This window comes from Artemia franciscana, unplaced genomic scaffold (assembly GCF_032884065.1).
Source record: "Artemia franciscana unplaced genomic scaffold, ASM3288406v1 PGA_scaffold_49, whole genome shotgun sequence".
Classification (NCBI taxonomy): domain Eukaryota; kingdom Metazoa; phylum Arthropoda; class Branchiopoda; order Anostraca; family Artemiidae; genus Artemia; species Artemia franciscana.
Genome location: NW_027062689.1, coordinates 1,528,083 through 1,552,153, shown reverse-complemented (window position 1 = coordinate 1,552,153; position 24,071 = coordinate 1,528,083). Strand labels below are relative to the sequence as shown.

Genomic DNA, 24,071 nt, shown 5'->3' with positions numbered 1-24,071 from the left:
CAGCGTGAAATTAGGCTTGCGTCTCAAAGAGAAGTCTCCAAAAGAAAGCGTGCCGAGGAATCACAAGAGCAACCTGGAAATTTTCGCCTAGCATTCAGGTACAGCCCAGTCGATGATTATAGCTTGAGTAGATCTGTTCAAATCGGGACTATGTCTAAAATTTGTCCCTATTGCAAGACCTTGAAAATTAATGGTGAAGCAATGGGAATGTGTTACGCCTCAGGAAAAGTTAAACTTCCTCTACTGGCTGCACCACCAGAGCCATTGAAGACCTCGCTTACTGGAACTACGTCAGAATCTAAGCGTGTTTTTTTTTTATCACAGATCAGAAAATATAACTCATGTTTCCAAATGACGTCGTTTGGTGCCCAAATCAAAAATCCAGATCAATTTATGCCTACTTTCAAAGTAAAAGGGCAAATTTATCATAGTACAGGGTCTCTACTACCATTCTCAGGTGAGAATCATGGATCTTTACAATTGTACTTCATCAGTGATAGAAATTCTGAATTGAATGCACGTTGCGAAATTTCTCCCGACGTTGAAAGGACAATCGTTTCCCAATTGCAACATCTTTTCCACGAAAATAATAATTTAGTGCGTCTGTTCAAAAGAGCCATCGATTTGATGCCTACTGATACGCATAAAATTATTATTATAAAATTATTATATCCGCTGACAAAACGTCTCCTGGCCAACATGTGGGTAGATACAATGCTCCAACTATCGACAAAGTGGCAATTGTTATGGTCGGTGAACAGTTTTTACCTCGAGATATTATTTTTCATAAGCGAAACGCTCAGTTGGTAAGAATTGCTGAAACTCATCGATGCTACGATGCCCTACAATATCCTATCATTTTTTGGGATGGAGCCGACGGCTATCACTTTAATATTAAATTGATAAATCCAGCCACTAACAAAGAAATGAATAAGAAATGCAGTACAATCCATTATTATTCCTATAGACTAATGATTCGGCAGAATGAAGACAATTATATTTTAAAATGCCGTCAATTGTTTCAACAAAACGTCGTTGATATGTATGCAAAAATTGAATCAGAACGTTTGCTATTTATCCATCTGAATCAGACCAAACTCCGCTCTGAACAATACATTCACTTGCGAGATGCAGCTGTAAATGACGGTAATACCACAAACGTTGGAAGATTAACGTTTTTACCTTCGTCATGTGCTGGCAGTCCCCGTCTTATGCATGAATATGCTCAAGATGCTATTGCGTATGTTCGTCTCTATGGTCGTCAAAATTTATTTTTTACATTTACATGTAATTAATCTTGAGACGAGATTCAGCAGCTTTTACTTCAAGGACAATCGGCGGTTCATAGACATGACATTACGGCCCTTGTCTTCCGGCAAAAGTTGAAATCAGTGATAAACTACATAGTAAAACTTGAAGTGTTCGGGTCAGTGCGATGCTGGATGTACTCAGTGGAATGGCAAAAACGAGGATTGCCACACGCACATATACTAATCTGGCTACATTATAAAATTAATTCTAACGAAATTGATGATTTGATTTCCGCTGAAATACCTGATGAAAATGTCGATAAGGGGTTATATGATATTGTTGTAAAAAATATGATACATGGACCTTGCAGTGCACTGAACGAAAATTCTTAGTACCCAACACAATTACTGGCAATGATAGTTACCCACAATATAGAAGAAGATCTACTGAAGATGGCGGTAAAACAGCAATAATAAAGAAGCGTAACGGAACCACCATCGAAGTAGATAACCAGTGGGTTGTTTCATATTCCCCTTTATTATCAAAAACATTTAATGCACACATAAATGTTAAATACTGTAACTCCGTAAAGGCAATCAAATACATATGTAAATACGTCAACAAAGACTGTGACATGGCAGTTTTTGGCTTCCAGTCCGAAATCGAAGATATCGACGAAATCGTACAATATCAGGCTGGAAGATACATAAGCAGTAATGAAGCTGTTTGGCGAATTCTTTCATTTCCGATACATGAAAGTAGCCCAGCTGTTGTTCACTTAGCGGTACATTTACAGAATGGTCAACGTGTTTATTTTTCGGAATCCAACGTGCAACAAAGAGCCCTGAATCCACTGGATACAAAGTTAACTGCTTTCTTTTCGCTATGCAAAAATGATTCTTTTGCAAAAAAACTGCTGTATACTGAAGTGCCTTCGTATTACACGTGGAATACTAAAAATAAAGTATTTGAACGTCGAAAACAGGGTAACCTGGAAACACCGTTCACCCCAATCAACATGAATGCTTCTTTCTACACCTGCTTTTGGTGAATGTACCCGGTCCGACGTCCTTTGAGTATTTGAGAACTGTAAACGGTACTATACATGACACTTATCGTAGTGCATGCCAAGCTCTGAATTTATTGGAGAATGACCAACACTGGGATAACTGCATCAATGACGCGTGCGAAAGTCAACTCCAAGTCAAATTCGTGCATTGTTTGGAATCATTCTAACAACTTGCTCTCCTTCAGCTCCTACAGAGTTATGGGGAAAATATAAATCGAAAATGTCCGAAGATATACTCCATCGAAAACGGTTAGAGACGTCAGATATGACTTTGGATTTTACATCAGAAATTTATAACTACACTTTAGTTACTATAGAAGATTTATGTGTATGTATGGCAAACAAACCTCTTCAGGATTTGGGAATGCCTTCACCTAATCGTACCGCTGCTGTTTCGACATGTGTAGAATTGGATCGTGAACAAAATTTCATTACGAGTGATCTATTGTCGTATGTACAAAATAACATTTCCAAGTTAACGTCGGAACAAAAAGACATTTATGATACGATAATGCATTGTGTCGATAACAACGTTGGAGAAATTTTCTTTTTGGATGGAAAAATGGTGGAAGAATTGCTCATTCCGCTTTGAAATTGCCTCTGAATTTGCATTCTACAGCAACTCCCACGTGCAATATTTCCAAATCATCTGGGATGGGTAAAGTATTGCAGCAATGCAAACTTATTATTTGGGACGAGTGCACAATGGCACAAAAAAATCTCTCGAGGCTCTGGATCAATGTTTGAAAGATTTGCGAGGGAATTCGAAACCCTTTGGCAGCACATTAATAATGCTTGCGGGAGATTTCAGGCAAACTTTACCTATAATACCTAGATCAACCCCCCCCCCCCCCAGACGAAATGAATGCTTGCCTGAAAAATTCTAATTTATGGGCACACGTAAAAACATTAAAATTAACTACAAATATGCGTATCCGATTGCAAAACGATGACTCTGTTCAAACATTTTCAGATCAATTGCTGGCAATTGGAAACGGAAAGCTCCCAGTAGACTCAATTTCAGGACGTATACAACTACCTGCTGAATTCTGTAATTTAGTGACGTCCAAAAATGAATTGATTGAAAAAGTATTTCCGAATATTCTAAACAATTATAAAAATAATAAATGGCTAAGCGAAAGAGCGATTCTTGCACCCAAAAATGTAGACGTTCACGAAATCAATAATATTGTTTTAACCAAGATTCGAAAACCAGGCAGTCCTTTACAAGTCAGTCCACACAGTTTTGGAACCAAATGAGGCGGTTAATTATCCATCTGAATTTTTAAATTCCGTGGATCTTTCAGGGTTTCCACCACACGTGCTACAACTAAAAATAGGCGTACCAATAATACTGTTAAGAAATATCAACCCACCAAAGCTTTACAATGGCACGCGACTCGCCGTAAAAAAAAAAACAATGGAAAACGTAATAGAGGCCACGATCTTGACAGGGCCTTTTGAGGGTGAAGCTGTTCTTATTCCTTGCATTCCCATGATTCCAACGGATCTGCCTTTTCAATTTAAAAGATTGCAATTCCCAATTCGATTAGCATTTGCAATCACCATCAACAAAGCTCAAGGTCAATCATTAGAAAACTGTGGTATAGATCTTAATACTGATTGTTTTTCCAATGGACAATTGTACGTTGCATGTTCGAGGGTCAGTAAACCTGACAATCTATTTATATGAAGCGACAATTGGACAGCGAAGAATGTTGTATATTCGCAAGTTTTACGCAGTTAATTTGTATTGTATCTACCTACCTATCTATCTATATAAAAGCGAGTTGTGTGTATGCATGTTTGTTTGTTTGTAAAAAGAGCGTTTACATATGACGTCATTATAAGTACATATGGCTTTGTATATGCACAGACAATGGGAAAGCCAAGAATGTTGTATATTCGCAAGTTTTACGTAGTTCAAAACACATATATAAATCTATCTATATTCATAGGTGGTACACAGGGACACAACTACAATGGCGCGTAAATAATCTGGCACGTAACGACTTATGCGCGCGGGGGGGGGGGCTTGGGGTGGCGCGAAGCACCACCCCAATAGCTAGTAGGGAATATAAATGACGACCGGGACCCTCAAAGAGAAAGTGACCGGGACACAAGGAATGTTCGATTAGCAATCACCATCAACAAAGCACCGGGACACAAACGACGACCGGGACACAGGGAATATAAATGACGACCAGGACACTCAAAGAGAAATTACAGACTGGGACACTGGGGCACAAATGACGACCGGGACACAGGGAAACAACAACAACGGTGACGCCGGGGGGCACAGGGGGATATATAAATGACGACGGGGACACAGGGAATGTTCGATTAGCAATCACCATCAACAAAGCTCTTTTTTCCCATGGACAATTATATGTTGCATGTTCAAGAGTCGGTAAACCTGACAATCTATTTATATGCACAGACAATGGGACAGCCAAGAATGTTGTATATTCGCAAGCTTTACGTAGTTATATATATATATATATATATATATATATATATATATATATATATATATATATATATATATATATATATATATATATATATATATATATACTAGCTGTTGGGGTGGCGCTTCGCCCCCCCCAACCCCCCCCGTGCGTGTAAGTTGTTACGCGCCATATTAGTTACGCGCCATTGTAGTTGTGTCCCTATGTCCCACCTGTGAATATATATATATATATATATATATATATATATATATATATATATATATATATATATATATATATATATACATATATATATATACACACATATATATATATATATATATATATATATATATATATATATATATATATATATATATATATATATATATATATATATATATATATATATATATATATATATATATATATATATATATATATATATATGTATATATATATATATATATATATATATATATATATATATATATATATATATATATATATATATATATATATATATATATATATATATATGTTTTTAACTACGTAAAACTTGCGAATATACAACATTCTTTGCTGTCCCATCGTCTGTGCATATAAATAGATTGTCAGGTTTACCGACTCTTGAACATGCAACGCATAATGGTCCATGGGAAAACAATCCGTATTCAGATCTATACCTCATGATGCTATTGATTGCCCTTGAGCTTTGTTGATGGTGATTGCTAATCGACCATTTCCTTTGTTGCCGTCGTCATTTATATATCCCCCTGTGCCCCCCGGCGTCCCCGTTGTAGTTGTGTCCCTGTGTCCGGGTCGTCATTTATATTCCCTGTGTCCCCGTCGTCATTTGTGTCCCGGTGTCCCAGTCTGTGATTTCTATTTGAGTGTCCCGGGCGTCATTTATATTCGTCAGGATATTGTAGGGCATCGTAGCATCGATGAGTTTAAGCGATTCTTGTCAACTGATTGTTTCGCCTATAAAGAATATTATCTCGAGGTAAGAACTGATCACCGACCACAACGATTGCCACTTTGTTGTGCGTATCAGGAGGCATCAATTCGATTGCTGTTTTTAAGCAGAAGCACAAAATTATTATTTTTGTGGAAAAGATGATATATATATATATAAATATATATATATATTTTCTTTTTAGTTTTTTTGTAGTTTTTACCTTTTTTAGTTTTTTTCTTCTTTTGTATTAATACTAAAGCCAAGGTTCAAACCTGGAGCCTCTCGGACCTAGAACCTGAAACATAACGCTTTACCAATTCAGCTACTTCGGCGTGAATACATTCGTTTTGAGCAGCTTCCTCGGGTGTTGCCATTGTAGGTTCTTCAGTCATTTTACAATTAGAAATTTCTCTTTCAACGGTCTTCTTACAATTAAAAATTTGTCTTTGAACGATATTCTTAAATACCTGTGTCCTGGTCGTCATTTATATTGCCTGTGTCCCGGTCATCATTTGTCCATAATAGGTTATAGCTAGTATATATATATATATATATATATATATATATATATATATATATATATATATATATATATATATATATATATATATATATATATATATATATATATATATATATATATATATATATATATATATATAATTATTTTATATCTAAAAATTTATATCTTATAAAAATAAATTGTCTGTGTGTGTGTGTCGAGTTGTCGACTGACGTCATTATAAGGATTGAGCTGTATGCGTCATGAAGTTGTTTGTCGACTGACGTCATGTTTGTCAACTGATGAAATTACATACCGGGACACCGGGACACAAATGACGACCGGGACACAGGGAATATAAATGACGACCGGGAACCTCAAAGAGAAATTACAGACTGGGACACCCGGACTCAAATCGCGACCGGGACACAGGGAATATAAATGACGACAGGGACACAGGGACACAACTACAACGGGGACGCCGGGGGCACAGGCGGGATATATAAATGACGACCGGGACACAGGGATTGTTTGAATAAAAATAACTAAATATGCTAATCAAATTGGAAATTGCAATCTTTTAGGTTGAAAAGGCAGATCCATTGGAATCATGAGAATGCGTGGAATAAGAAAAGCCTCACCCTCAAAAGGCCCTGTCAAGATTGTTGCCTCTATTACGTTATAACAGACATAACACGTCATTTGTGTCCCGGTGTCCCGGTCTGTAGTTTCGTTAGTCGACAAACATGACGTCAGACGACAAACAACTTCATGACGACATACAGCTCAATCCTTATAATGACGTCAGTCGACAAACATGACGTCAGTCGACACACAAACATGACGTCAGTCGACAGACAGACAAACAACTTATTTTTGTATATCTATATATATATATATATATATATATATATATATATATATATATATATATATATATAAACTAAAAAAAAACTAAAGAAAAACCAAAGACTAAAGAAAAAGAAAAAACTTAAAAAAGAAAAAGACTAAAAGAAAAAAAAACTAAAAAAAAATAAAAAAAATAAAATAGGTAAAAACTAAAAAGAAAAAGAAAAAACTAAAAAAAGATTAAACTAAAAAAGAAAAAAGTAAAAAACAAAAATTAAAAAAGAAAAAAAATAAAAAAGAAAAAAACTAAAAAAAAGATCAACTAAAATAAAAGACAAAAATACAAAAATTAAAGAAAAAGAAAAAAAAGAAAAGAAAAAACTAATAAAGGAAAAAACTAAAAAAAAAGAAAAAATAAAAACCTAATTTGGGTAAAAAAACTAAAGAAAAAAAAGAAAAAACTAAAAAAAGAAAAAACTAAAAAAGAAAAAAAGCAAAAAGGAAAAAAAAACTATTAAAGAAAAAACTAAAAAAAGATGACGTCAAAAAAGAAAAAAACTAATAAAAGATAAAGTCTGTAAATGACGTCATGTTCGCAACGCGAAACCAGGCTTGCGGCTAATAGAGATAGTCACCAAAAAAGTCACAATGTCACCAAAAAGGGAACATCAGAGCAACGCAAAACCAGGCTGGCAGCTCAAAGAGAAAGGGCCAGATTAGGGATGTCCAATTTACGTCATCAATTCGATCTAAAAATGACAAAGCGTTGCCGGGACCCAGAACACAAGGGACAATGAGAATCCATATATAAAAGCCTGCTGCGTGCCATGCTTGGGCCCGGCGGGACCCAGCACTGTCTTCGGTTAGAACACAAGGGATAATGAGAATCCATATATAGAAGCCTGCCGCGTGCCATGCTGGGGCCCGGCGGTGAAGCCGCCGGGACCCTAGTAAGTAATAATTTCTTTTCGTTTTAAGTTTAAATGTTGCTCTTTACTCTTCGTTTAAAAACTTTTTTTATAACTAATTAAGCGAAGAGATAACTTTTTTGTATTATTAGAATATATATACTTCATCTCTTTCTTTGTTCTTTTTTGTTGTTGAAATGATGCTTTAGCCTCTTTTTTTACCGAGTCTTTTTTTCAAAAATAAAATATTCCGTGTCATTACGGCACACAAAGATGTTTTCTGACATGAATCATATTTTTTCTTTAGCCTCATAAGTATGCCAATCTACATGGTACTCCCCCTGCCCTCTCCTATTGGATCCTGAAATTAGAATCAAAATTCATGCATCTATCCATTGAATTCTGGGCCTTGAGGTATTTAATCTTAATAGAAACGATGAGTGACAAACACTGATAAGGTTGCATATTACTAAGCATTCCCCCTCTCCTCATTCTCTTGAAAAAAAACTTGCTCTCTAACGTATCTCGTGCTAACTTATATCTAGAAAAAAACTAGCGGAATTAATGTTTGGAAACACGAGCTCGGAACTAAAAATGAAGGTCCCTTTTTTCAAAGCATCCCAGTAATCCCTTTTCTGTATCATTTTCTTTCTTATCAACAACTCTTGATTATGCTTCATTTTTTATGTAAACTAGAGACCCGGTCTTATTTATTCAGCCTCGATGTCCTGGAGCATTAACTTTGGAAAGAGATAAGGGGAACCATGCTTTATATTATCTTCTAGGAAATGCATGAGATCTTTCTTCTCGTATCATGTTTCTTTAACCAGAAGTCTTCCATAACTCGATTTTTATGGCTTTCAAACAAAATGGGTATGACTAGGAAGGAAGAGCATTAGCTGAAGAGTCTTGATATATATTATGGTGAATTATCTGAGAGTATATATACTGTATTAGTGGTATTCCCTCAAGGTATTTAGTCGATGAGTGGGATTTTGGCCCGAAAACACCACAGTTACTACCTGTAGATACGCAAGAATTGATGCTGCAGTCGTTATGAGTATTCATCTTTTTACTATTAAACATTGTTCCCCTTTTTGAAATTGAAGCTTAGTTTCTCGCATTACCGTAAATTTGGGTTTATTATCACTAAATATCGGCTGAGCCAACTATTTCACATTTAAAAACTTATTTCACTACGAGCATCATACTTGATGGGATCTTATATTTTGTCAAATTGATAAACCACAAACTACAATAGCCGTTCGCTGTTAGTGTCAGACTGAGCTTAGAAATGAGGAGGCACGGCGCAGGTCAAAATGTTCTTTTCTCTAGGATGACCCTTATTCTCCAGTATCCGTATTATTTGTCCAGTGTTGTGTGTAAAACTATTCAAGACCGGTTTTATTGGTGTAATATCTAATATTCCCCGTAATTTTTTCTTTCGGGAACTTGATACATCGACTTTGCTACAAGTAGATAGGTCATGATGAGTTCGGGTTGGTAGTGAATTTCTTGCTAAAGGTGTTGAGGCTGTATATTTAAAAGTTAAGACTTGGATTTTTTTTTTTTTTTTTTTTTTTTTTTTAAGGGCATGTGACGTCCAAATAATTGTGTTTGATAAAATTGGAGTTATTGGGATCCAAGTATGAACAAGATATAACAATTTTGACTATTTTTGCCAAAATCATATTTGTCTACAATATAAGAGGGGATTTCTTGAAGCTTTTGACTGTAGTTGTTGAGGCATAATACTAGCATCAGATACTATGTTTTAAAATTAACCAGAGTCGGTTTCTTTTATTTATTTATTTTTGTTATTGAATTCTAATTTCAACGCCAATTAGTTTAATATTGGGTTTATTACCAGGAAAATTGATATGCAATGAATGAGATTGCCTGAGCGTTAAGCCATTCCACTACCATCAAAATATTCTATAATAAAACTCATTAATTCGGCAAGATAAATTAAGGCAAAACTAAAGAATAAATTGAAACATACCTTCTTTAAGATTTATTTCTTTTTTTGGTCTATTTTTAGAAGCATTTCCTTTCTTCCATGTTCATTTTTTTTTCCTTGTTCTTCTGCTAAAATTGTAAAAGTTTATTTCACCGATGTAGTGCAGAGTAATGTTTTTGTCTGTACCCACGGTTTTTGTCATTACCATTGCTGTTGCTTTTCTATTTTAAATTTTCTGTACTAAGGAAGGAAAACAAAAAGACTCTTTTACCAATATAAACAAGAAAAATAAAAGACTGCAAAGCATATATCAAAGAACTGTGCAAGCTGTTGAAAAATAAGAGGAAACAAAAGAAAATCAGTTGATCTCGTTTTTTATTGTGATGTTTTTCAAAGCAAGACAGGAAAACAAAAAATTAAGTCTGATTTGGGGAATGTTTTATTATAAATGTACACATTAGGTATATATATATAGGGTACGACAGTTTATCACAATATTGAAAGCTTGCCAATCTACTTTTAATAAATAAAAACAACAATGGGTTAAAAAGGATTTTGTGAAGTGTAGCTGCATTCAAGTCTCTGTAGATGCAGTTTCTTTAGCTAATCAACTAATAGTTAATACAGAAAATCTTTCATTTGTTCACTGGGAGAAAAAACAAGCATGAAAATTGTCCATCACTATTGTCTCATAAGGAGCACTGTTAAATATAGCAGCAGTTAGGGTTGTCAAGCCATGATGGATTCATTTCAAGCAGAATAACAGCAATAGTTGTAAAAAACGTCATAGAATATTGTTTTGGCATAGTTCTGAGATCACGTTTCTTTAGGCCCAGTCACATCAAACCCTGAAATAAAAGGAATAGACATTCATGATTGGACAAAAAAAAAATTAATTTTGATACTGAAGAATTACATTTTTGTTTTTTAGTCTGTGGTTATACCTTCTATTACTATAAATACATAATAATATTCAGCTCTTAGGGTGATTGGATTTTATCTATAGTACATTTACTTTATTCTGGCTCTGCAAAACATCTGGCCTATGGTTTATATCGTTCTGGATTCGCTACTCTTCAATCCCATCTACTACAGTAAGGTAAAAGAGACAATTTAATTTTGTACCATCTCAGTCGTTTAAAAAAAGTAAGATCGATGGGAAGGGATAAAACTGCCAAAGAACAAAACACTGGTTAGTTATAATACAAAAGATTGGAAAGGTGAGGATATTGGGAATTCCGAAAATTAGGGGAGGAGGTTGTCAGCCGATCCTTTTTCTCCTTCCCTTATGTATGGACCTAGAAAGTGTCAGGTTAATGACTTGCTTTGATAACTATTAGATCTTGTTGATACAGTCTTACTCCCTTGGATTTTCTTTTGTATTTTATTTCTTCAATGCTTATAACAAGACTGGTTAACTTTTACATAACTGATAGGCATAATTTTTGCTGGTAAAATAGTTTAATATTATCATGCAAACCCCCCCCCCTGAAAAAAGATTTGTAAAAGAATTAAAACGCTGTTAAACCAGGATTGTTTGCAGAGAACAAATTAACAACTCGTTTCGTCTAAAAGATCGAAAATAGTAATTTCAGTTTAAGCACTGTATATCTAAGACTGCATTAAATGCTCTATAATGAACTACCATTGGGTGTTAACAACACCTTAGCCTACTTTTTAGTTTATGTCGTCATTTCTGAAAGCACATTGAAAAGTCACTTCTTTTATTTACTGCGATATGTTTCGTTTGTCAATTGAGTATAATTTGGTCATAGCTTTATTATACGAATAAACACCAGATACAATAGAATAATCGTTATCACTCAACTTTTAGGTACACAACTGACATCTAACAATCAATGTCGGTACTAGAGAAGCATGTATAGATAACCGACTTTGCTTGCTTCAAATATCCTAAGAAGCCTTTACTGGTAGCATGGAAGATAAAGCGCAAAGGCTCGCTAAAACACACACTGTCTGTAGTCTATTATAAATTAATGCGTTTATGGATTTGGCTCTGTTCCCAGAACGAAAATTGTATGCATGATATGTACCTGCATCTTCAAATTGTCTGTTACTTATTCATGGAAAATATGAGAAAAGAAAATTGAATTGAAGGAATATGCAATTTGTCAGCTTCTTCTTGGGAATAGATTTGTTCCTGGATAGAATTCTTGATTTCAACGACATGCTATTTATGATAATATGTCAGAATAGTTAAACTCTTATTTGCTCCTTATTTGTGCTATATTTATCGGCAGTCCAAAACCAAAACACTGATTACAGTATACGAGGGAAGGGGGAGTCCCAAATAGTAAATAAAAATACGCTTTATATGGTATGTTCTTAAGCAAAATTAAAGACAAATTGTGAAGTTAGACGAGATCTCTGTGATTGATTTGAGAGCATTCTGCGGAATTTTCGTCAAGCTGCTCGTTATTAGAGTTGCTGAGTGCGTTTAAAAGTCTTAAAGGTCACCACATGGTTTCAGCAATTCAAAACAGACCATTCCGACCTTGGATATGAACCACCTAAAGAAGGACAGAAATCACCTCAGAATAGGTCATTCCGACCTAGGTTTTGAGCCACGTAAAGGCGGACCAAAATCATGGTCTTTGGAGACTAAAGTTGAAAAAGTGTAAAGTGCTGAAGAAAAACATTGTTATGGGGCGTTAGCTTCGATAGATTTTGAGCTAAATCGATTCGAAGGGTCTTCAAAATTGAGCCCGAGTTGTCCAAGATGTTTGTTTGCTAAGTTCTATGCTTTTCAGCGGATGAACAAAAGAAGACTCAACTGAAATGGACTACAATTTTAATCCCCAAGTGTTTCAGCCTCAGAACAATGAAAATTGTAATTACTAGAGACGAAAGTTGGTTCTACAGATGCGATTTCGATAATAAAGACATTGTGATTTGATCAAAATAGAAATTCATGGCCCTGTAGAAAAATATGACTTCAAGCTAGAATTCAACTAAATGTCTTTTGGAAGTTTACAATGAATTGCCTAAAGCCTGCCTAAGTTGACACTTAAAGTAATTATAACATCATCACAAGTTCCCATCAGGATTCGCCCTTGCTACCGCGAGTATTATCTAAGAGAAGGGTCTGAAGCTTTTATACCCCTTCTCCCGCTGCACCCCTTGATCTCTGGAAATCGGACAGCTTAGGTGTGTCCGTTGGACCCTGGGCGATTTGGATAATCCACACAACTAGGTTGATAACCGTGTAGAGCGCATCTTACTAAAAGACTGTAAAAAGTAAGGTTCTTTAATTTGTAGTAAAGTTCATCAAACCTAGGCTTCTACATGTTTTACTGATTTTATCTGACTTTTTAATTCCTTTCTTGCCCACTTCCATTTGATCTCAATAAAGACGTTGCTCAGAGCATTTACTTTGGTAAAAATATTAGAAGAAAGTTTAAGTGTTATCCAAGATTCTTAGCTGTCCTTTATCTTTTCTCTTTTTCTAAAAGTTCTCTCGACAAGCTGGACGAAAAATCATCAGTAATGACCCTTGTTCTTGATGGAGCCATAATATCTTTGCAAAAATCATTTTAAGATAGCGGAAGTTGCTGACTAGAATGCCACTGGTTTTTCTACTTTAAAGAGATGGTACGATGGTTATCTCCAACTTATATAGCCCATTTTTTCTATCTGTTTGGGGCATGTGCTACTTCTTTCGTATTTTATGGGACCCTTTCACATTTAATTTCTTCCTTTGAGTTTTCTATTCTGTTTAATTTCCTTAATATGAATCCTTTCAAATGGCTAGATTCTTGAGCATTCTCTTTAAGTAACTGAATAGAAAAGAGGTGTGATTCCCAATTTTTATACCGCATTTTTTATTCACACCACATTTTTATACACCCAATTTTTTTTTCTTTTTTTTTTCAAATGGGAGAGATCCGCCGCGAAGCTGGACCTACATCATTAAGAAAAAATGTCTGTTGAATTTTCAATTACGTGCTTCGAATACGAGTTTGCAAAAGAAATTTTCTATTCTGTATAAATGCAATAATTGCGCTGGAAGATATTGGACCGTCAACTATTAAATAAGTTAATTCTATTTTAGGATCTTTCAGACACCATGAATATTTTACAGCAATTGATCACCTTGTAGAAAATAAAGTTGTCCCAAAATAATATTTATCAGCCCAACAACTAGTAAAAGGAATGGCTATGTTAAGATTAGTAAACTGTAGCGCGAATCAAGCGATAATTTTAAATCATATTTTAGAAACTGACTATGAAGACTTGGTAAAAAAAAGAAGGTGAACAAATCTAAACTTAGAATCGTCTCAATTTTTTGCTTTTGCAACAGAAGAATCCGAAAAGTAAAGGAACTTTTCGCTCCACTTCTACAACAAACTTGGACTTGAATGAGCGGGCATACCCTCATACAATTGTCCATCACCAATTAACTAATGCCAAAAACGCTATATTGTCCATAAAACAACTGACATCAATCAAGTCGTGAGCAACGAGCGCAAATTTCGAACAAAAAAAAAAACATTATAGTACACTCCGACCTTTTTACACTTCGGTGTGATGTATATCGCCAAAGTCCCTCTGCGCCCACTGCAAATAATTTTTGAATGGCTTCTGCTAGCGAAATTACGACTCGAATATGACGTGTGTCTTGAAACTTTGAAAGTGGTAGTTTGGTAAAACGCAAAGTTAAGTCACTAGATCATGAAACATAAATATAATCCAGAAAAGTGGTGTTTAGACAATTTAGAACTATTCAATTCTTGAAAAAAAAAAATGTTAAAAATATCGGTAATGCAATGGAAACTGGGTAAAAAAGGACCACTACTTGACAAATTAGGTACTACGTAGTTGCTAAGCCCAGTAGTCTTATTTTCCCTTCTGATTTTGAACTGTAGGCAAAACCTGATAATAGCAAAAAAATCTGCCGTAAAAAAGAATTAAACAGAAAACTATGACATGACGGGGCCAAGGCCTCTTAATTCTGCTAGAGAAACATGATATTGAAATGCTTTAGAATCGTTGTTAATTTGTACTTTCGATTTTTAGGAATAGTAAACATAAAAATGCGAAGAGCTGCTCAGGGTGATAGTCAAGGAGTACGACATCTGTTTATGCAATCAGAAGATGATGATTATGATGAAATTAAGAGCCGAATAGAACGTTTGCGCTCAGTGAATATCATTATCAAGGATGAAGTGAACGATCAAGTAAGGGAACTTGGCTCAGCAAATAGCATTTTTGATTCTCTCGAAGGTGCTGTTACGAACTCAATTAAGAAAATTAAGAATTTAGCCAGGTCTCCCAATCGATACTTAGTATTATACATGATGATTTTCATGGCATTTATTTTCGGATTTATATGGCTTTATAAAAAATTTTAGTTTACATCGTTTTGGAGGGGATGAGTTGATATCAAAGTATTTTGGGCATTTTTACATAAATGGAAAACTGAATATTTCTTGCGTTTAGTTTGGCTCTCGGGTTAGGTAGAAACTTTCTCCTGAATTCTTTTGTAGTCTCTTGAAAAACTCATTAGAAACAGAAAGAAGCATGCGCTGAATAGGTTATATGTGTTGTCAAGCAGCAGAAGCAAGCATTATAAATTCATAAGGATGACATGACATTGCATAAAAATTTATATTTTATATAATGCTGAAAAATAATGAAATCTACTGGTCCTGTGTATAGTTTATTGAACAAAACAAAAACATTGAACGAACATACCATAAGCTTGTTTGTACTCAATATACAGTTTTAAAAAAGCAGAATTGCGAAAAAGACAGAAATTGGTATGAAAAGATAATCTTAAATGAATTTTGTTGGTTTAAGATTACCAACGTAGATTATGGTCGAGATTCACCATAGATAACTTCACCATAGATATTCTCCTTCACCATAGATAACTTGCGAATCTGTGGAAATCAAAAGTCTTTATACGCACCCAAGTTTTCAAAATTTGTTTTCTTCAATGTCACGGGAATGGCTTGGGAATCGATTTTGAAACTTTCGGGGAGTGTTGGGAGGGAGGGGGAAAGTGAACCCGAATTTTGACTCAACGGGGGGGGGAGGTAGGTCAGTTGGAATTTATAAGATCTTATACAGGTTTTATCAAAATAGCATATCTGTAATATCTCGGGAAAAGATTTGTTGATTTGCAGTACAAGTTCCTCTGGAATAAAATAGCGCATCTGCAATGTTTTGGAAATAGCGAGACCCTACGCTACTAATCTTCCTGCGCCTTAGGGGATCAACGAGTGCTTTTGGGGCCAAATGACCATAAAATTTTAACTTGGGGGGATGAACAAGGCATTACAATATGTTTTTGCGCTACAATCTCCTGTGAAGTAGCAATTTAAGTTGAATGAGACCGTATTTATGTGCAATATCACAGAAAGGGCTTGGAAGATTGATTTGGAACTTTGAGGGTGTGTTGTAGGAACCCGTGGACCTTGAAGTTTGACTTGGAGGGAGAAAACATGATAAATTGTGAAACACTTGATGTATCCATGCTATCAATATTGAATATCTACAATAGCTTGAGGATACCTTGGGGGGGGGTATCGAGTGGATATTTTGAGTCTTTACGGAGAGGACAGGGCATGAAGACTTCGAATTTTGTTTAGCGATAGGTATTCAAAGGCAAATAAAATCTGTTTCTTTGATCCACCTATATTTACGTTGAAATAGTGACTTGGTTCGAAAGACACTATATGGACCCTGGTTTCAAAATAGTTTCTCAGTAATATATCGAAAATGGCTTGGAGGATCGATTTGAAACATTCAGGGAATGTTGAGAGGCCAAGTAGACTTCGGAATTTCTCTTGGGGGAGAAAGTGGCTGTAAATCAAAAGATATTTTATGCATCTAGGTTATCACACTAACATATCTAATATATCTTGGGAGCGGGCTGGGGGATCAAGCTGAAACCTTCGGAGTGTCGGGAGGGGACAATGGGAGTTCAAACTCTGTGTTTAGGGGAAGGGAATTAGATTACCAAAAAATTTTGTTCTTCAATCTTCAAAACTGTTTGCATTATAAGCCCCTGTGGAACTTAGAATCCATCCACGGTGAAGAAGCGAGGTAAATTAGAAGACATTATGCGCACCCATGTTATCGGAATACCGTATTGCGCTATCTAGAGAAGGGCTATGGGACTGAAGTTGAAACTATTGGGGGGTGCTGATGTAGGAGGCTCGAATTTTGAGTCGGAGGAGGGGGTAAATTGATTTTGTCTCTGATCGGTCCAAAACCCTGTGCATTATAAGTCTGTTCATTACATGTAATCAATTCACAGTTATATAATGAGGTTAACCAAAAGTCACTCTCTGAATCCAGTTTATCAAAATAGTTCTGCAATATCTCAGGAACGGGTTAGAATATCGAACTGAAGCCTTCAGGAAGTGTTGGGATAGTGGTTGATTTCTAATCTTGTGTTTGTGGAAGAAAGAATATGGTCTAAAAATAAAAAGTACCTAGTCTGTCTAAAAGCTTTAAAACTATGAGTCTCTGTGGGACACTTTTCCATGATGGAGTATTAAGGTGATTCAAAAAACATTATTTATACACAGCTTATCAAAATAGAATGTCTATAATATATTGGGAATGGCTAGGTGTTCAAGTTGAAACTTCCACAGATCGCTGGGGGGAGGTTAAAGGGCAAAGGCACTTCAATTTTTAGGTGTGGGGGATAAGATGCGTTTGATCGTTTAATGTTTTGATCTTTTTTGGACAAAAAGATTTTTGAAACAAAAAATGGGGCCGTGTATTCGTTGTCACAATTGGCTTGAAAATTGCATTTATAAGTTCTTGGGCCAGGTGGATCCATATGCAAAAACTGTAACTAATTTTAGTTGTATCGATCCGGAATGCCTAAGCTTTGGTAGTCTCTAATAGGCTTGAATCTTACAGGTCAGGTAGAATTCAAAGAGAACAAAATATTTGCAACTTTAACTCAATCGGTACATGAGACTAGGCCAAAAATTAGTTTTTCTGACTGGCTGAAACTTACAAAACATGTAGACTGGACAATGCTAGTCCGCTTGGTTCAGAAATTGAGGACAAAAAGGTTTAAAAATATTTGGATCATTTCATGACAAAGAATATCCGAACAAATTTTTTAATCTCTGATTTTCTCGAATAAACAAGTTGGACAAAGAGACGTGTACATTGAAGAGTGTTTACAGTATGGGGGTCAGGATGGCTTCAGCCCTATACTAGAAAAAAAAATATGCAGATTTTCAATTCACTTGCCATCCACCCTTTCTCTAAGTCAAAACACTGTTAAAAGTATGGTGGACCAAAAATTTCGGGTGGATGTTCAAATTTTGCCTAAAATCCAAGGTAGAATCCAATCTTGTGGTTCTTAAGCAGAAAAGTTTAAAAATATTCGTACAATTAGCGCGTATTAGAATTATTAAAAGACGAACAGAAATTAATTGAAAAAAATGATTACCGCAAAAAAATCTTCAAAGAAACATAAAGAGCCATATTGAAACCTTAAACAAGTGAAAATAAAGTAATTTAATCATTCAAATTTATATAAAGGACAGAAAATGCTATTAATGACTATCTGAGACCTAAAATAAACAGAAATTCAAATGAATAATCATCTGAAGCTTAAAAAGAAAAGCTATTATCATACCTAAGAGCGGGGCTATTTCCCTTACCTCCCCCCCTCAAACTTATAAAGGACATAGCGTTATTTGCTCATTACTAAGAACATAAAGCATTTTAAACAGTTTTTCTTTTGTCGTCGTAACATTGAAACATGGAAAATTGCCGATACCTCTAGGAATTAACATCTTTATTCTGATGAATATTAAATTTTTATCCAAAGTTTATTGCTTATACAAGCTTTTCTTTCAGCTGGGCAGGAATACAATTGCTGAACCGGTAATTTAAAATATTGATCCGTCGATCGAAACAGATTACTTCAAAAATTGCCAAGGTTCTTTTGGCAGTTTTATTTTGGAGTCAATTTTCTAGCTGCTTGAATGAATTTGAATCAAAAGAAAACGTCTGAAAAAAGTGTCCTTTCAGAATAAGAAAATGTATTGGAAGGCACAAATGTAATTATTTAAGAAATATTCATATTCTTCCCTGTAACCTTGTTAGTATCGTGATTTTTTATGTTTTGCAAAAAAAAAATACATTTTTGAAATGTATATTGCTCTGAATAAAGTGCAAATAACACTGAAGCCTGTTGAGGGTGTGCAAGGAGAGTAAGCTAGCCCCACTCTTACTTGTGGTAGCAATTACACGTAAACTGTGATGACCACTGTGATTTATTTTGCTGCTATGTTGTTGTTATCAAAATTAATTAACGCTGTGATGGAAATACAAACCATTTTCAGTAAAGCATAAAAACGTTCTGGCCTTTGGAGGGGTTAATTAGGCGGTAGCCTCACTCCCAAATGTGCTAATTTCCGTTAGTTTAAAATTTAACTTGACTATTCATTTTAATATCTGTTCGATTTATTTATCTATTTATAACAATTTATCTTTAATATTGGATTGTTATATGACTTTATTTCTGCTCGTTTTACGTTAAGTTATGGCTCTTTGTTTTTGTTTTATTTTTTTGGGAAACTTTATTTTAATTAATGCTAATAAATTATGTATCGGTAAAACGATAGCCCAGTTCTTTGGACCCAGTACAATTTTGTAACGAATCCACATAAGAACAAGCAGTGTGGCCTAACGTTGCATTATTGCATGTAATATTTTAGAGGACAACTTATTCTTTTACTTTTATTCCTTTAGTTTCACTTCCTTGTGTCAACAAGTCATCAAAAGGCTCTTATCCCGAGTATTTTCTACAAACATGCCGAGAATTAAGTCAGCAGTTTTATTCGTCTATTTTCAGTGTTTTGGAGAAATATTAGGATTTCTTTAGAGTTTATTTGTCAAAACATCTATATTGTATCTTTGGCTTTTCAAGGCGACTTAGATTAAGATTTGTTGGTTTGGTAAATGTTCAAAAGGATTGATTCCCATGAAACCTACCACTTGTTTGTTTGTTGTTTGTTCTTTTTCTTTTTTTCCACATTTAACAAACAACTATTAAGGTTGAATGTGACTAAGACAGCTCTAAAGGAAAACCCTAATCGAAGACGACCTAAAAGATTCTTGAAGATGATGTAATTGTCCACTTTTCAGCGAAAATATTTTATATTTTTTCATTCTAACTTTTACGGTTCTACCATTGAATCAAATTAAAACAAAAATCATATGAGAACGGTGGGCGAAATTAGAAATTCAAACTGATACGAACTATGCGAATATATACTGTACTTCACATGAAGTGAGCTCCCTCCTCTCTTTACATTAATTTTTAATTTATCCTTTGTAAAGGGTTTTATCACTATTTTTGATATGCTGGATCTTTAGGGCAAAGAGTGGGGACGGGAATTCCCCCCATATATAGGGTAAGTTTTGTCCGTTTTTGGTTTGAACGTCGCTCATCACTTTCAGTTGAAAAAATAGTTTATTTCGGTCTGGTTTTGATGTCGTATTCTGATGGGGGAGATAGTACCCCCGCGGCTCTCACTCTACGCTAAAGTTGAACTTTCGCATAACAATGCTTTTAAAATCCTGAATTACTCCTGAAAAAGTACAACTCTGAAAATAAGCCATTGACATTTTATATTATTTTTTATTTTCTTGAGGAGGACACATTATCACCCCTCCCTTTCAACTTCTTCTACTGTTTTGCAGGTAAGCAGGGAAGAGCAATCTTGTGCATTCCGCTCAAAGTGTTTTTAGGGTAAGAGGGGATTTGGGGTTATCAACCCTTCTTTATTAATAGAAAAATCCACCGGTAAAATATGGCATGAAAAATTGGCCTCTCCAAATAGCTGGTGAATAAATATGCAATGCTGTATAACCATTAGTAGTGTTCATCAAACACTATTCTTGAAATAAATATTGTTCTCCTAGCTAAGTTAGCTTTGCTATTTTAGAAGGACCAATTTTGTCACAGTTTTCTTCCTTTCGATCCTTTCAAATTTTTAATATTAAAAATAATTGGCTAAACGAAATTTCTAGATTACCAATCTTTTCAGATTTCAGTTAGGCGCAAATGACAATTGAATTCTTTTAGAGGGGGCTGACGGTTGAAAACTTCATGTGAAGCTGCCAGGACACTGCCCGTCCAATTCACTAGCTTGAGCATGATGGGCACGTGTCAGACGAAACGACTCTGTCGAATCGATGGTCTTCGACGGATGATTTTGTGAGTAATAAAAGGCCCCTTGCCCCCAACTTGCCAGGTGTCGCACCTCCTCCCAATGTCTCTGGTATCTCTTGCTCATATTACGTATAACTTTTATCTTGCACCACATGGTTGGCTGCTCCCGAGTGGCAGGCCTCCAACCAAGTAGGGGGACAGACTACGGAAGTTCGTACAAGTGGCCGACATTGTAGTTGATGGTGCCCTCCTCATAGGAGCAGATATATCCATCTGGAGGAATAAAGTTACGACATTCTCTGTGCCGCCCACTATGCGGCAAGAGCATTAGGTCAAGTGCATCAAGCCATTTTTAACTGTAATATGTGTGGAATTTTCGTCTAGGTTTCATTTTTTCCATCATGTATTTTTTGTTCAATTAAGTTTTAAATCTGCTCTCCACTTGTCATGACAAATATTTTTACTATTTAACTTAAAGATTTGAAATGGCGAGAAAACTGAGATTCTAGAACCAAAAATAAAATTATAAAATTATTCATAAAAGACAGTTGTAATCGAAGAAAAGCACGACAAAAGCAATGACAAAAACAAACAACTAGGAAATGATAAAGTTCTCTAGTAAGCCCAACGGACGAAAGCCCTATTACGATATCAGAACTTTATGAAAACTCTGCAATCGTTGACTAGAAAAAAACCTAATTTTTGTGGAATAGAATAGAAAATATTGCGTTTTTATGTTCCGAAGCTATTTGTGTCATCTGTAGTTTGATAGTATCTACTACTTTGATTTAATTTGTGTCATAGTTTATTCATTAGATTAACATGCAGTTGTAATGTTTTCTGTAAATTTACTTGATCTATTCATTTACTGTTGAAAGACAACAGGCCCAATAGCGAAAATTGCAATTGAAAATTCCATGAATGATTTAGTGAACCATAATAATTGTGGTTGCGGGAGTGACATGCTGAATTCGTCCTTTTTTTCTATGCCGGCATCTAAGTTTATTGCGATAAACTGGTTATATCCTACACGGAAACTAAAACCTATATTTTGAATTTAAATCAACTTGGTGGGAGGGATGAAAATCTTGAGATCCATGGCTAATTAGAATAAAGCCAAGAGAGATAGTCTCTGTGAGAGGAGAAACTGGCATAACTTTTTCCAGAATTGTATAAAAATAATACATTTTTTGTTGTTGATAGATAGGCATAGAGGATGAGTAATTCAAATAGTTTATCAGTTGTGTGAGCCATTTGAAGGCAATTGGAGACCCCTAGTACAAAGTTTTCAAAGATTTATGACTGACCATGTCCACAGAACTTGCAGGCAATTTGACAACTTACATTGTTCATATTATGTGAGCTTTGCTTACTGGGAAAGTCTACTTTAATTGCAACGGGGATGACCGAGATTTTTGGGTTGACTCATGACGGACAATATCCACCGGACTTGTAGGTGAAACGGGGGACTGAAGTAACCTGTACTCAGGCCAAATTGATGAGTATGGCAATACATACCGGAAAACTATGCATAACTCTAGCCAGCGGGCAAAAAGACCGGTTTAACCTCACCTCGAGTGAGGTTAAACCCCTGAAAACGTCTTAATACAGACGGTTTTTGGGAGTTATTTTCTGGTGGGGTGTGGGGGAATTGTATTACGTGGGAGGATCTTTCCACGAAGGGTTTTTCACAGGGGAAGATAATTTCTATGAAGTGGGCGCTGGATAACCCAGCATTATTTAAAAAACGATCAGAAATTACATGAAAAAACAATTTTTTTTATCTGAAAGTAAGGAGTAACATTAAAACCTAAACGCACAGAAATTATTACATGTATAAGAGGGTTTGTTCCCTCGTTTGTACCTCGCTATTTATGCTAAAGTATTTTTGGGAATCCCCAAAGAACTTTTTATTCTAATTAAACGGCCTTTGTGATTCAGTGGTCATTCTTTGAGAATTGGAACAAAACTTGAATTTTACCGTAAAGAGAGAGGTAATGACGAGGGGGAGAACCCCCTCATATTACGCATATGAAAAATTTTGCCCCCTCATCAATACCTCGTTCTTTACATTAAAGTTCGGATTTTGTAGAATAATGGCCGATATAATCAATAATTTGTTTGTGTTATTTTCTGGCCAATTTTAGCATTTAATTTTACTTTAAACAGCTGCATAACTATGATTTTTATGGGATAATAAACCAAATATATTGTATGTGTTCGGCTTGTAATTGTTATTAAATAAAAAAAATAAAAACGCGTTTTTTTTTCAATTGAAAGTAAGGAATAACTTTAAAGCTTAAAACAAACATAAATTATTACGTATCAAACAGTTCGTGGTAACGAACTGTAGTAAGGAGCGACCCGGCTCAATAGTAACCAAAACTCTAAAAAATTGAATTTTGATATCAATAGCTACATCAAAAGAGACGCATTTTAATGCTGATTTTAAATATATAAGTTTCATCAAGTTTAGTCTTACCCATCAAAAGTTACGAGCCTGAGAAAATTTGCCTTATTTACGAAAATAGGGGGAAACACCCCCTAAAAGTCGTAGGATCTTAGCGAAAATGACACCATCAGATTCAGTGTATCAGAGAACCCTACTGTAGAAGTTTCAAGCTCCTATCTACAAAAATGTGGAATTTCGCATTTTTTGCCAGAAGACAAATCACGGGTGCGTGTTTATTTGTTTGTTTGTTTTTTTTTTTTTTTTTTTTTTCCCAGGGGTCATCGTATCGACCAAGTGGTCCTAGAATGTCGCAAGAGGGCTCATTCTAACGGAAATGAAAAGTTCTAGTGCCCTTTTTAAGTGACCAAAAAAATTGGAGGGTATCTAGGCCCCCTCCCACGCTCATTTTTTTCCCAAAGTCACCGGATCAAAATTTTGAGATAGCCATATTGTTCAGCATAGTCGAAAACCATAATAACTATGTCTT

At 35.2% G+C, this 24,071-nt stretch overlaps 1 protein-coding gene and 1 long non-coding RNA gene across 2 annotated transcripts in view; one reads left to right on the top strand and one right to left on the bottom strand.

Annotated features, from left to right (window-relative positions):
• LOC136041914 (uncharacterized) overlaps nucleotides 1-15,399 on the top strand; it is a 36,468-nt gene extending 21,069 nt beyond the window's left edge. Inside the window, exon 3 of the long non-coding RNA XR_010621129.1 lies at nucleotides 14,991-15,399. This is a non-coding gene — a long non-coding RNA (uncharacterized LOC136041914). The remainder of the gene's footprint in view (nucleotides 1-14,990) is intronic.
• LOC136041913 (toll-like receptor 6) overlaps nucleotides 9,978-24,071 on the bottom strand; it is a 76,258-nt gene continuing 62,164 nt past the window's right edge. Inside the window, exon 3 of the mRNA XM_065726713.1 lies at nucleotides 9,978-10,801. The gene's annotated coding sequence lies outside the window, so the exon portion shown is untranslated. The remainder of the gene's footprint in view (nucleotides 10,802-24,071) is intronic.